Raw genomic sequence first — 11,971 nt, 5'->3', positions numbered from 1 at the left:
AAAATGTTTAGGGAGAAATGGAAGACTGGTGTGTATTTTTTCTTTAAACTACCAAGACCAGCCATACACAGTACAGTTTATGTAATACAGTAATGTTTATGTTCCTAAATTAATATCGTTTATGACCTTCAGATGCGTTATGCTCCTCTTCTCTTTATGCTCAGCTACTAAAATTTCCCTTTAGTGGTAAAATCCATATAAATATTCAAAACTAAGCGGATTAAAATGTGCACAGTAAAGTCATTAAATGATTAAATCTTTTCACTACTAACCATTACACCACCAGTGCCCCTGTCGGTCATTTTGGCCAGCCAATCACTTACCGCGGTGCCCTCCGGTGCCCTGCAGTGGCTTGTGGGTAGGTTACTGTACCGCGGGTTTTTATAGCGCATTTTGAATGGCTGCATCTGTATGATGTTATATGATGGGTTTTTTTTCAAATTTTAAATGATCATTTTTCATGGAGCTTTGAAGGGGATAAATTCAGCCTCTTTAGCCAGGCCAGAGCTCCAGAAGCCTGTGTAGGATTCTAGCTTTCTCCCCTTGCAGGCATCGGGCACAGAGGACGTCATGGTTTTCCTAAAAATCTTTTTTTTTTGTATTCCTTGTTGTTCCAAACTTAATTTTAAACACTTTTAATTAGAAATTATATTACAAATAGTGCAAAAAATGACTAATTTCACAAAAAATAATGTAATATAAAACAGATGTTTTTAACTTTATTGTAGTGTTTTAGAAACTAATATGTCTTCAAAAATGGTTATTTTTCACTCCTAGGAATGAAAGCTGTTGTTATATGATGTTTATTTTCAAATTTTGAAAAATCAAAGGATTCTAGCTTTCTCCCCTTGCAGGCATCGGACACAGAGAACCTCATGGTTTTCCTAAAAATCATTTTTTATGTTCCCTGGTGTTTCAAACTTAGTTTTAATTTCTTATTATGTTAAAAACAGGGTAATACATTTCTAATTGGACTATAAATAATGTCATATTGTCTGCTATAAAACTGATGTTTTCAACTCTATTCTAGAGATTCTAGAATCAACTAATAGAGAATTGAAATAAAAAAGGGCATAAGAAGACATTACCAACAACGACCACAAGATGGAGATAGTGTCTAGACATTACCAACAACGACCACAAGATGGAGATATTATCCAAAGAGGCAAGAGGGCAAAGCCGCGATAAGGTAAAATCATTTTTTGAAAGAGATTGCTGTCAGAATGCACATCCGTATCCCAAACAGAATCTCTAGTAAAATATGATAATTTGTGAAACAGGCAAATGAGTGTCTGCTACAATATGATTGCTACATATCTGCATTTGTTGGTTTTTAAGGAGTAATAGTGGAGGGGGTTTAAACCTGCGATCCCGTGTGTTGAAGTATTTCACAACACTACCCCTAGCACATCTGGAAATAAATCCTCATAATGATTATTGCCCTGGGCATGTACCAAAAAATCAGTGAGCATATATATATATATCACTGTGTTGAAGCTAGAGACACAGAATAACTGCAAACACATCCTAGCTACAGTGTAGTTCAGGTGGGTAGCTGCGTCAGCATGCGTAGGCTGCAAAGGAACAAGTAATAGGTTTATTCCATGCTGAAAAAAAGAAGAAAGAGAACACAACGTTTCGGCCGTGGAGCCTTCTTCAGGTGTGAGAGAGACAGGGCAGTAGGCAGAGGTAAAGTAGCGGGAGAACAAAGGTTGGGAGGGAGGAGGAGTGAGAGGCGGGAGCAGGGGACAGAAAGAGAGGCCAATCAAGAGGTGTGAAGTCAGAATGGGTGCAGAGAGGTGTGAAATGAAACTTCCAATGAATGGAGAAAATTTAAAAGAACAGTAGTCTGTTATTAAGGGAAGGGAGAATGTGTGATCCTAGCTGAAGAATAATTTTAGTTTCGGTGGTCTTTCTGATGTATGAGTTCGGAAAAACGTTTTTGAGAACAAAGACGGAGAGATTAGAGTGGTCGTGGCCGTCAGAGGTGAAATGAGAAACAATGGGCTTGGAGAGATCTTTAATCTTCACAGCCCTGACGTGTTCTCTGAAGTGGTCTCCGAGTCTCCTTCCTGTTTCTCCAATGTAGATGGCTGGACATTTACTGCAAGAGATACAGTAAATGAGGTTGCTGGAAGTACAAGATGCTGTCTGGGTGATCCGGAATTGTCCTGAGGGGCCTTGAATGATTGTGGTGGTGGCTGTGTACTTGCAGGTGATACAACGAGCTCTGTTGCAAGGGAAAGTGCCTGGTGTGGATGGTTGTTGAGGGCGGTCAAGGGAGCTGTGAACAAGGAGGTTACGCAGATTAGGTGGTCGGCGATATGAGATGATAGGGTGATCAGAAAAGAGGGCCCCAATGGAGGGATCATCCTGTAGGATGGAAAAGTTGTGGTTAATGGTCCTGGGGATAGGAAGTGTGTTAGGGTGGTAAGGAAGCACCAAAGGAATGTGGTTGTTACGGCGGGAGTTCCTGATCGGGTTGATGGTCCAGGGGGTGTTTTTGGCTGGGGCAAGGGCCCTGTCAATCACACTGCTGGGGTATCCTCTGTTGATGAAAAATGAATACATTTCGAGGGCTTGGTTCTCGAAGTCGATGTCATCGCTGCATAGTCATCGTAACCTAAGGAACTGTGAAAAAGGAAGAGAGTTTTTAGTATGGTTGGGGTGAAATGAGCTGTACAGGAGGTAGCTGTGTGAATCCGTGGGTTTGTAATAAACTGAAGTGGACAGTCGGGGGTAGTTGATAGACAAGTGGATGTCTAGAAACGGAAGAGTGGTGGAAGATATGTTAACCGTATATTTGAGGGATGGGTGGAAGTTGGTTAAATGGTGCAGGAAGAACTCAAGCTGATCGCTGGAGCATGTGGCGGCACCGACGCAGTCATCAATATATCACTTGTAGAGGTCAGGGACATAGCCAGTGTAGGAAGCGAAGAAGCGTTCTTCTACCCAGCCGAGGTCAGGGACATAGCCAGTGTAGGAAGCGAAGAAGCGTTCTTCTACCCAGCCGACAAAAATGTTGGCATAGCTGGGTCCCATTCTGGTGCCCATGGCAACTCCACTGACCTGTTGGTAAAAAAGATTATTGAAAGAGAATGCGTTCAGTGTGAGGACCAATTCTGCAAGGCGTACCAGGGTGTGGGTGGGTGGATCAAGCACTGTGTGTTTGTCCAGCGTGTGCTTGAGGGCTGTAAGGCCGTCATTATGGGGAATGACGGTGTACAGAGATGTGATGTCCATGGTAAAAATGTGGCATTCGGTACCCTGAAATTGGAAATCATTGAAAAGTTGGAGCGCGTGGTTGGTGTCTTTGATGTATGAGGGAAGATCTTCAACCAGCGGTCTCATGAGGCTGTCGAGAAAGGCTGAGATGTAAGTAGTTGGACAGTTACATGCTGATACGATGGGGCGTCCAGGGGTGTCCGGTTTGTGGATTTTGGGGAGGAGGTAAAATTGAGATACCTGTGGATGTTCCATGATGAGCCGGTTCGCCTCCTGGGGGAGCTCGTTACTGCTGATAAGAAGGGAAATGGTGGATACCACTTCCTTTTGGTAGTCAGTGGTAGGGTCCTGTTGGAGAGGGAGGTAGGCAGAAGTGTCAGTTAGTTGTCTAGAGGCTTCAAAGATATATAGATCCTTACGCCACACCACAACAGCACCTCCTTTGTCCGCTGGTTTGATGACGATATCATCCCTGTTGCGGAGAGACTGGAGCGCCTGATTTTCTCCTTGGGTGAGGTTAGACCTATGTTTACTGGGTATAGAGAGTGCCTTGGGAGCTTGATTAGTGCATTGGTTGATGAAATAATCAACTGGTGGAAAACGGCCAGAGGAGGGAGTCCAACAGCTCTGTTTGGGATTAATGTTGTTAATGACATCAATAACCGGGTTATAAAGGAACAAGTAACAGTGTTCCTGCACCTTTGACCTCATCCAGAATGTATCGTTTTTTGAAAGGGATTGCTGTCAGAATGCACAACTGAATCCCAAACAGAATCTCTAGTCAAATATGATCATTTGTGAAACAGGCAAATGAGTCTCTCAGGTGCACATTGCTCATTTTCAGACACAATTATGCAATACTTTCACCATGCGTTGAGCAGTAGGGATTAAAGATACCAGAGGTAAGGTTTAAAAGTGATTCTGAGGTGCAACACATCGGCGATACAGCTAGGCATCTGAAATGCGGGGTTTGAGAGCCCTTCAGGGAACACCGTACCCTAAAGGTACCAGAAGTCCACTAGTATAAGCATTAAGTCACTGTCACCCTGTTACAATGTGATTGCTACATATCTTCATTTCTTTGGTTTTTAAGGAGTAAGAGTGCAGGAGGCCTAAATCTGCGTTCCAGTGTGTTGAAGAATTTCACAACACTACCTGTAGCCCATCTGAAAATAAATCCTCAATTTGATTATTGCCCTGGGCATGTACCAATAAATCACTGAGCATATATATATATCTCACTGTGTTGAAGCTAGAGACCTGTATGTAATAATATGATGCTAAAATTTTATTTTCATATATATTAATGTAATAAATGATTGCTTATGCTTTATAAACAAACCTAATTAAAATAAAAGCTTAAGTTTTGTATTTATCTTGTACCATAGAACATGATTTTCTTTGTATTTCAAGCCCACAAAGTGTCCAAATGACGCACTACATGATATAAGGAAGATTATCACATGCATATCGGTATTATCTTTCTTATGAAAATGCATTCCTTTCATTACCTTTTACTTTTTAAAATGAACTCAAATTGTGTATAATGTAATAATTTAAGTAGAATAGATTCTAATAATATAATGATCCAGTGTGTTGCACTACTTCACTGCTTCACTGCTCTATGCCGTCTGGAAATAAATCCTCAGACTGCTTACTGCCCTGGGCATGTACCAATGAATTACAGGAGCACATCTATATTTCACTGCGTTGAAGCAGGAGACACACAATCACTGCAAACACATCCTAAATACAGTGTTTCATCACCTTTGACCTCATCCAGAACATATCATTTCTTGAAAGGGATTGCTGTCCGAATGCACATTCGAATCCCAAACAGAATCTCTAGTAATATACGATCGTTTGTGAAACATGCAAATGACTGTCTCAGGGGCCCATTCCTCATTGTCAGACACATGTATCTTGTACCATAGAACATGATTTTCTTTGTATTTCAAGCCCACAAAGTGTCCAAATGTTCTATGATCATTTCTTTCAGCATTAGGGACTAAATATACCAAACGTATGATGCTAAAATCCTGAAAAAAGGATGTGCTCCATCTCGTCAGTAGATTGGATTCCAAAACTGATTTGGGTCAATATACATTACCTTTGAAGATAAGGTACAGTCTACTGTAGGGAACCATCAACTGAGAAAGCATTGGCCTTCCCTGGGGGTCAGGTAGGTGCAAAAGATAAACCTTTATCCTATCTTTATCTTAAGATAAGTGGCCAAGCAGTATTTTTCCAAGTTTCACCAAGCTCATCATGTTGCCATAATAGACAACATAATATAAAATGTTAAATAACTTTAAAAAAAGCATCTTGGTCTTTCAGTACTGTACAAGGTGAATTAAACTGTCCCTGGTAATAAAAAGTAATTAGAAGCATCCCAGAAACTTTATCTCTAGAAACATTAGCTGTTTTATATCATGTAATTTAGTGTGATGTTGTCAGAATTCAAGGACATTATCACACAGAAATTGGTTCAGTTAAATCTAAAAAACACAGCTAAACATGGGTTTAAATGTAAAATAGAAGTCTTACCTCTTGTCAAAAGATTTAATTCAAGAAGCGATGTAATAAATGATTGCTTATGCTTTATAAACAAATCTAATTAAAATAAAAGCTTAAGTTTTGTATTTATCTTGTACCATAGAACATGATTTTCTTTGTATTTCAAGCCCACAAAGTGTCCAAATGACGCACTACATGATATAAGGAAGATTATCACATGCATATCGGTATTATCTTTCTTATAAAAATGCATTCCTTTCATTACCTTTTACTTTTTAAAATGAACTCAAATTGTGTATAATGTAATAATTTAAGTAGAATAGATTCAGGTAGGAAATATAGAGTCATGATGTTTATGGCTGACATCATTTCACATGGGTGAATTTTAAGCTAAGAAATAAAAACATTTACAATGAAGATACCATTGCTTAATTTTTAATGCCTTTAAAAAATAAATACCTCCTGAGAATAATTTGCCACTCCCAGATCCTTGGTAAGGTACTGTTTGAATCCAATCAGGAGAGGAGCATCCAGGGAGTGCTTTCTATAGAGTCCAGCTTGGGCCACTCTCTTCCGGCCTGCTGATACTTTTTAACTACTCAGGGCCTGTAAAGATATAAAACACTGGTTTAAACATTTTATACCTATAAGACAAATTAGAATTTTAGTAAAAAATACATACATCTGAAAAATAAAAAGTCTTACTGCTGATAGAGTTCTTCAGAGCTCACATCTTCCCCTTCCTTATCCGTTTCTGTTTCAGTTTCTAGAGCAGCCTCTGGCATCTCTTCCTCCTGGACAGCGGCCTCTTGCTCAGGGCCGCTGGAATGCAGGTAGATTCTTTTCAACATGCTTTTACATAATATGTTGTAACAATGATTTCAAAAAGAAACTACAGAAGCCTTACAGATTAAAAATATCTCACCTTGCCGATGTGTCTTCAGGCTTCCCATGTACAAAAAGGCCCAAGGACTCTAGCAGCCTTACAACCACTATCCTGTTTGCCTCACCAGACACGATCTCTATTCTGTGGTAATCCACGATGACCCCGTTCTTCAGGTGATTCATCATGTCCTCCCTCGCCTGTTGAGAGGCCATCCTGATCTCTTCTGCCGTGGCGTGCTTCATACATGCCCTCTTCAAGTGAGCAGGAAGCTGATCAAAAGTATTCAGGCACATCTTGCACACCAGGGGAATCCTCGCGGGTTTCCTTTGAAAATAAATAATACCATCTGTGTATAGAAACAAGCTAAGACTGATTTCTTAAATTATCCTTAATTTTCTCTCTCATAGTTTGAGCATAATGATTTTATTGCATTTATATAAGAATTGCTCATTGCTCCTAAATAAATAATGGTTTCATAAAAAAGTGAACACTTACTTGGTCTCAGTCACAGACTTTCCAATAGAAGCCATTGTGGAGTTCAGCAACTGCAGGTCCTAGAAGTGGGGAAGGAATTTTAAAAGAGAAATTGAATTACAATACAGAAGCAATGGCTGATGGATCACTGAAATATATATATATACAAATTCCAAAGACTGAGTCCATATAGAAACAACTACCTTTCATTTTCAGCATAAGAAAAAAAAACATTATCTTCCAAACCATCATAAAATTGTCCCTTCTTCCAGACTCTACTTCTCTCTTGTAGTAGTATAGCAGACCTTTCCAGGTGAGCAGATCACAGAGTCCGAAATGAGCTTCCTCCATCAAGCAAAGTACCTGAACATGACTCTGTTTTCATAAAAGCGCCCCTGTAATAAAGAAATTCAATCCGAAATAAAGAGGGCAGTTGCCTACTGAAATACAAGAAGTCATCAATTTTAACCTAGCAACACATTAAAGGCTGCATCTATACAAGTACGATTCTAGAAATGCTCACCAGATTATGTTTTAAGAAGGAACTGCGCCTCAGGTTCCGCCGAGATCTTAACTCGGATGGCAGGATTCAGAGTCCGGAGTGTGGACTGATGGCGCACGGAGGGTCCACATACTGTGGATCCCTCAGTGATCTTCCGCGTATTCAAAACGCCAGCGTGTGACTCCCCTGTCCCCGTGACCTCATTGCTCTGCTCTCTCCTCTGTGCAGCAGAGCCCGACTCATGGTAAAGTGAAACAAAATATGCCCTCAACGTAAGATTTACTCTGGAGCGAGGATAGATGTTACCTTTTTATCATTGAACAGGATGTATGTGATGTGGCGACTAGGTTCAATTTTGTATCCTCTTTAAAAGATTAAGGACTGGGGTGAGCGTGATTTACCAACCTTTCAGCTAAGAACCCGACGTGCGCACCGTTTAAGCTGCATAGACTCGGTCGTTTAACTCTTCTCCATTAGCAGGGTTAAGGTTAAAGAAAAAAAACATTGCTGACTTCTTTTTTTTTTTGCCTGCCGCTAGCGCTGATTAGCAAGGTTTATATTTCATGTTTTGCAAGTTGCATCCATTTTAAGAAAAACAAGTCGCGTTAAAGACAGGAAATGAATACTTGTATTTAATTAAGTCCAGCCGTAGGCGGTTGTCCGTAAGGACCAGTTCTGTTCGAGAAGACAGAACAAAGAAGGCACCGCTGGGATTCGGACCCAGGATCTCCTGTTTACTAGACAGGAGCGCATTACCTATCAAGTTTCGACGAGGTGGCCGAGTGGCCAAGTCGATGGACTACTAATCCATTGTGCTCTGCACGCATGGGTTCGAATCCCGTCTTCGTCGCTTTCCATGTCTGATATGTGTGCCTGTTCGACGTTGGTCCTCCTGTTGTTTGCTCCGGTACTAGAGCCGTACATTTTCTAGCGGTGGCTGAACATGGTATAGTAGGCTAACGTCGGTATCCAGCAGTGGCAGTAACAGTATTTACGTGCCGCTGCTGCCAAGTGGCTCTGGGTTGAGACCGCGTTTTCACTTACTTGCACGGAGAAACGGAGAAAGCGATTTTTGACAGTCTCTCGAGAGACTGCGCTAGGTGTTTAGGGATAGACTTTGTCAGTTCCCCCTGGGATGATGGCCTCTCAAATAGTTTGTGATTCCTCTAGACGTTTATACACTAGAAGCCTGCTTCGTGGCTTAAATCCAAGCTAAGGAAACGAGTTAGAGGTCTGATGCAGAACTGCGAATTCAATGAACGGGAACACTACAGTACATTGCACTGTATGTGTGAGGAAAGCTGCCCCCTTCTGTCCCTTGTCGACCGAACAGAGGACTGTAAAGGGTACCGCCAAGAAACTTTAGGATGCTGGTTGGAATCCAGCTCCAAAGAAGCCCCTTTGGGTGTTATGTCATCAAAAAGTAAGAACAGCGAATCTCCCTTTGATCAAAAGCGCAACAGAACTGTTTTCCGTGGAGCAGGTTTCAGACCCGTAGACCTGTTTTATTTGTAGGGCAGGGAGCATTCCCAAACGCGAATCTCCTGTGTTAGAAATGCTTTGGGCGGCGTGAAGTGAAAATAAGAAATGGGCTCCTGATGCACATGGAAGCAATCAAGTGTTTCATCCGAGTTGTTTCAAAGACTGCTCAACAGCTTTCCTTTCACAGAGGCGCAACGATTAATGATGGGGGTGCACCCTTCAATGCGCCTTACGACTCTAGGGAGTGATTGAGACGATTCGTAGCGTGTGCTCATTTCCCTCTATTCCCCGTGTTGCAGTGGTGGGATGACGTAAATTACTGCTTCGACACGTAACGGCATTAGAATCAAGTGCAGGAGCTGAGGGCTTTAGTTTTGTTTCGTTTTCCATGGCGTTCGTAAGCGCGCAAATCAAAGGCAATTCCTGCGTCTAACACGATTGTAAATGCTTTTGAAAGTGCAGTGTGGTGCAGCTTGTAAAATCCTTGTCCACATTTGTGGTTTGTTGATGTTTTTCTGTCTGCCAAAGTTGCATTTTGACATCCGGACGGGGAGACTTTATCATTTGAACGTGAAGCCAGCCTTAAACCCTCTGAGGCGTGTCTGTCTGCCGGCACGTATTTTGTGAAAGGTATTTTTTTTTTAACGGAGAGCGACTTAGAAAAAGTTTCCGCAGCCACCTCGCACTCCGTGTTAGATTAAAGGAGGAATGCGGCAGCGGCGAGCTCTCTGTAGTCATCAGAAGAATCAGTTCTTCAGATAACCACACACTTTGTGTTCGCACCTCTGGTGCTCTACTTATGCCTTTGAAAACCTAATGAATAAAGCTGAAAGAACCGACACGATATGTAGGTGCTGGTAAAGCACGCAGTAAAGAACTGTTAACAGCAAGGGTTTCAGTGGGTTAACTGAGGAGAAGGCGTGATCGCTAATTGTTGACTTTGTATTTGGTGTTAGAAACACTCTTACTGTGCATGACGTGCAACAAATGTAGCCACAGAAATTGCATCACGCTTTCATGTATGCTATTGCAGACACCAACGTTGCCTAGATAGAAAACCGAAATAGCCGTGGGTTTGCTTGCTGGTCTGAAGGATCTCTCTTCGAATATCTATCATTTGTCAATGGAAGTAAAAGGCGCTGCAATCTCATACGTTCAGAATCAAACTCGCAGCTGTTGTTCGACTTTATTTCTTGACTAATTACAACTGAGTGTTGCATGAGCAGTTACGTAAACTTGTCTGGTATATTTGAACACAGATGCCGTTCTTCAATTAAAACTAACAGTACATTGTCAGGGACATTCAGTTCTATAAAAACAAGAGACAGACAAGAGAATATTTCTACCTTTCATGTGGACTACGTGTTGACTTACTGATCAGAATAATTGAAAAGTTCGGGTCATAGCCGATGCAGTGCGTGCTAATTAGAACAACAGCAACGCTGAGCTCTCAGCACCGTACTGAGCCCAGGTGTTTTTCTAAAGCTGTCAGGTGCAGTTCATTTACAGTACGCCCCGTGTCTCAACGGTAGGACGAAGTCAAATACTGCCTCGACACGCAACAGCATTATAATAAACCGCAGGACTTGAGGGCTGTTCTCTTTGAATGTTCCAAGTCATTCGTAAGAGCGTAGGTCAAGGGCCATTCGTGCATCTCCTGTAACTCGAGTAAAAATGCTATTCAAAGTGCAGTGACTGAAATCGTCATCCACATGTCTCCGTTGTTGATTTCTTTCTGTCTAAGAAAGTTCTATTTTCATGTCCGAACGGGGAGACTTTATCATTCCAACTTGAAGCCACCCTTAAGTACTCTGAGGTGTGTGTCTGCTTACACGTATGGCGTAAAAGGTTTCTTAAACGGAGAGCGAACTTGAAAAAAGTTGCCGCCGCCGCCGCCTCGCACTCCCTGTTCGATTGTAGCAAGACGCCAACAGCTGCAGTATTCGCTGTAATCGTGGCCGAGTGGTTAAGGCAACAAACTTGAAATCTGTTTGGGTCTCCCTGCGCAGGTTCAAATCCTGCCGACTACGGTGTCCTTTGCATTTGCTCTCGTGCGTGCGTGTAAAAGGACCAGCGCTGTTTTGTTTTCGCTGGGACCTTTAACACTCTAAATCGCCTGGACCCGCAGCCTGTGAAATCGATTCTTCAGCACCCACTAGTGACGCTTTGCAGCTGGACGCAGATAACGATGCTTTTCTGCAACGAGCTTTCCAGCTGAATTTTCTCGGCAGCTCCATACTGAACCTGTTCTCCATTGCAACATAGCGGAGGCTCGTCACGTCTATAGCAAGGCTGTGTAGGACCGCATACGCCACAGTGACTTGTACACAGACCACATGAAAGGCAAGCAAAATACACTTTTAAAATTCCAAAGACTCACAAGGTCAGAGGAACAGCGATGACCTGAACAGATCTGTTACAGAAGTCTAGGTTGACCTTTTTAGAGCTGTAATTGCATTTTTGTTTAATAGAAGATCAAATCTACTCGCATGTACCAGCACCTTACAGTTTATTGATGTTAATTCTGTTTAAGTAATAAGATTGCTAACGATGTTGGACTTTAGCCGGTGTTTTTTAGAACAAATTGCTTACACTTCTGTGAGGAATACGCAGTACGTGCCATTGTCAGTCATTGCTCACCATACCTGTAACTTCCTCAAATGGTGAAGGTCCACAAACATAAATGAAAAAAACCCTTGTTGTAGATGAGGTGCACAAAAAAGCAGCCCCTGATAGTGTATAACACATTTATACTATTGCAGAGACACATGTAACATATATATATACTGTATATATATATGAAACAGAAATAGAAACAGAAACAGGAATCGCTTACTCACCTGGAGAATCTCTGTAGGAATATCTAGCATTTATCAATGGAAATA

General features: G+C 41.7%; 1 long non-coding RNA gene and 2 other non-coding genes across 3 annotated transcripts; 2 read left to right on the top strand and 1 right to left on the bottom strand.

Annotated features, from left to right (window-relative positions):
- Window positions 1–2,818: 2,818 nt before the first annotated feature.
- LOC148635161 (uncharacterized) lies at window positions 2,819–6,942 on the bottom strand. Its single transcript, XR_015933278.1, has 3 exons — window positions 6,448–6,942; window positions 6,202–6,348; window positions 2,819–3,573 (listed from the first exon to the last, which is right to left on the bottom strand). It is a non-coding gene; the product is annotated as an uncharacterized LOC148635161 (long non-coding RNA).
- A 1,430-nt stretch (window positions 6,943–8,372) lies between these two features.
- trnas-acu (transfer RNA serine (anticodon ACU)) lies at window positions 8,373–8,454 on the top strand. Its single transcript has one exon. It is a non-coding gene; the product is annotated as a tRNA-Ser (tRNA).
- A 2,580-nt stretch (window positions 8,455–11,034) lies between these two features.
- trnas-uga (transfer RNA serine (anticodon UGA)) lies at window positions 11,035–11,116 on the top strand. Its single transcript has one exon. It is a non-coding gene; the product is annotated as a tRNA-Ser (tRNA).
- Window positions 11,117–11,971: the final 855 nt, after the last annotated feature.

This window comes from Lepisosteus platostomus, unplaced genomic scaffold, assembly GCF_059453375.1.
Source record: "Lepisosteus platostomus isolate fLepPlt1 unplaced genomic scaffold, fLepPlt1.hap1 Scaffold_30_H1, whole genome shotgun sequence".
Taxonomy (NCBI): Eukaryota; Metazoa; Chordata; class Actinopteri; order Semionotiformes; family Lepisosteidae; genus Lepisosteus; species Lepisosteus platostomus.
Note: the sequence above shows the minus strand (reverse complement) of the source record. Positions and strands in the feature narration are given on the sequence as shown.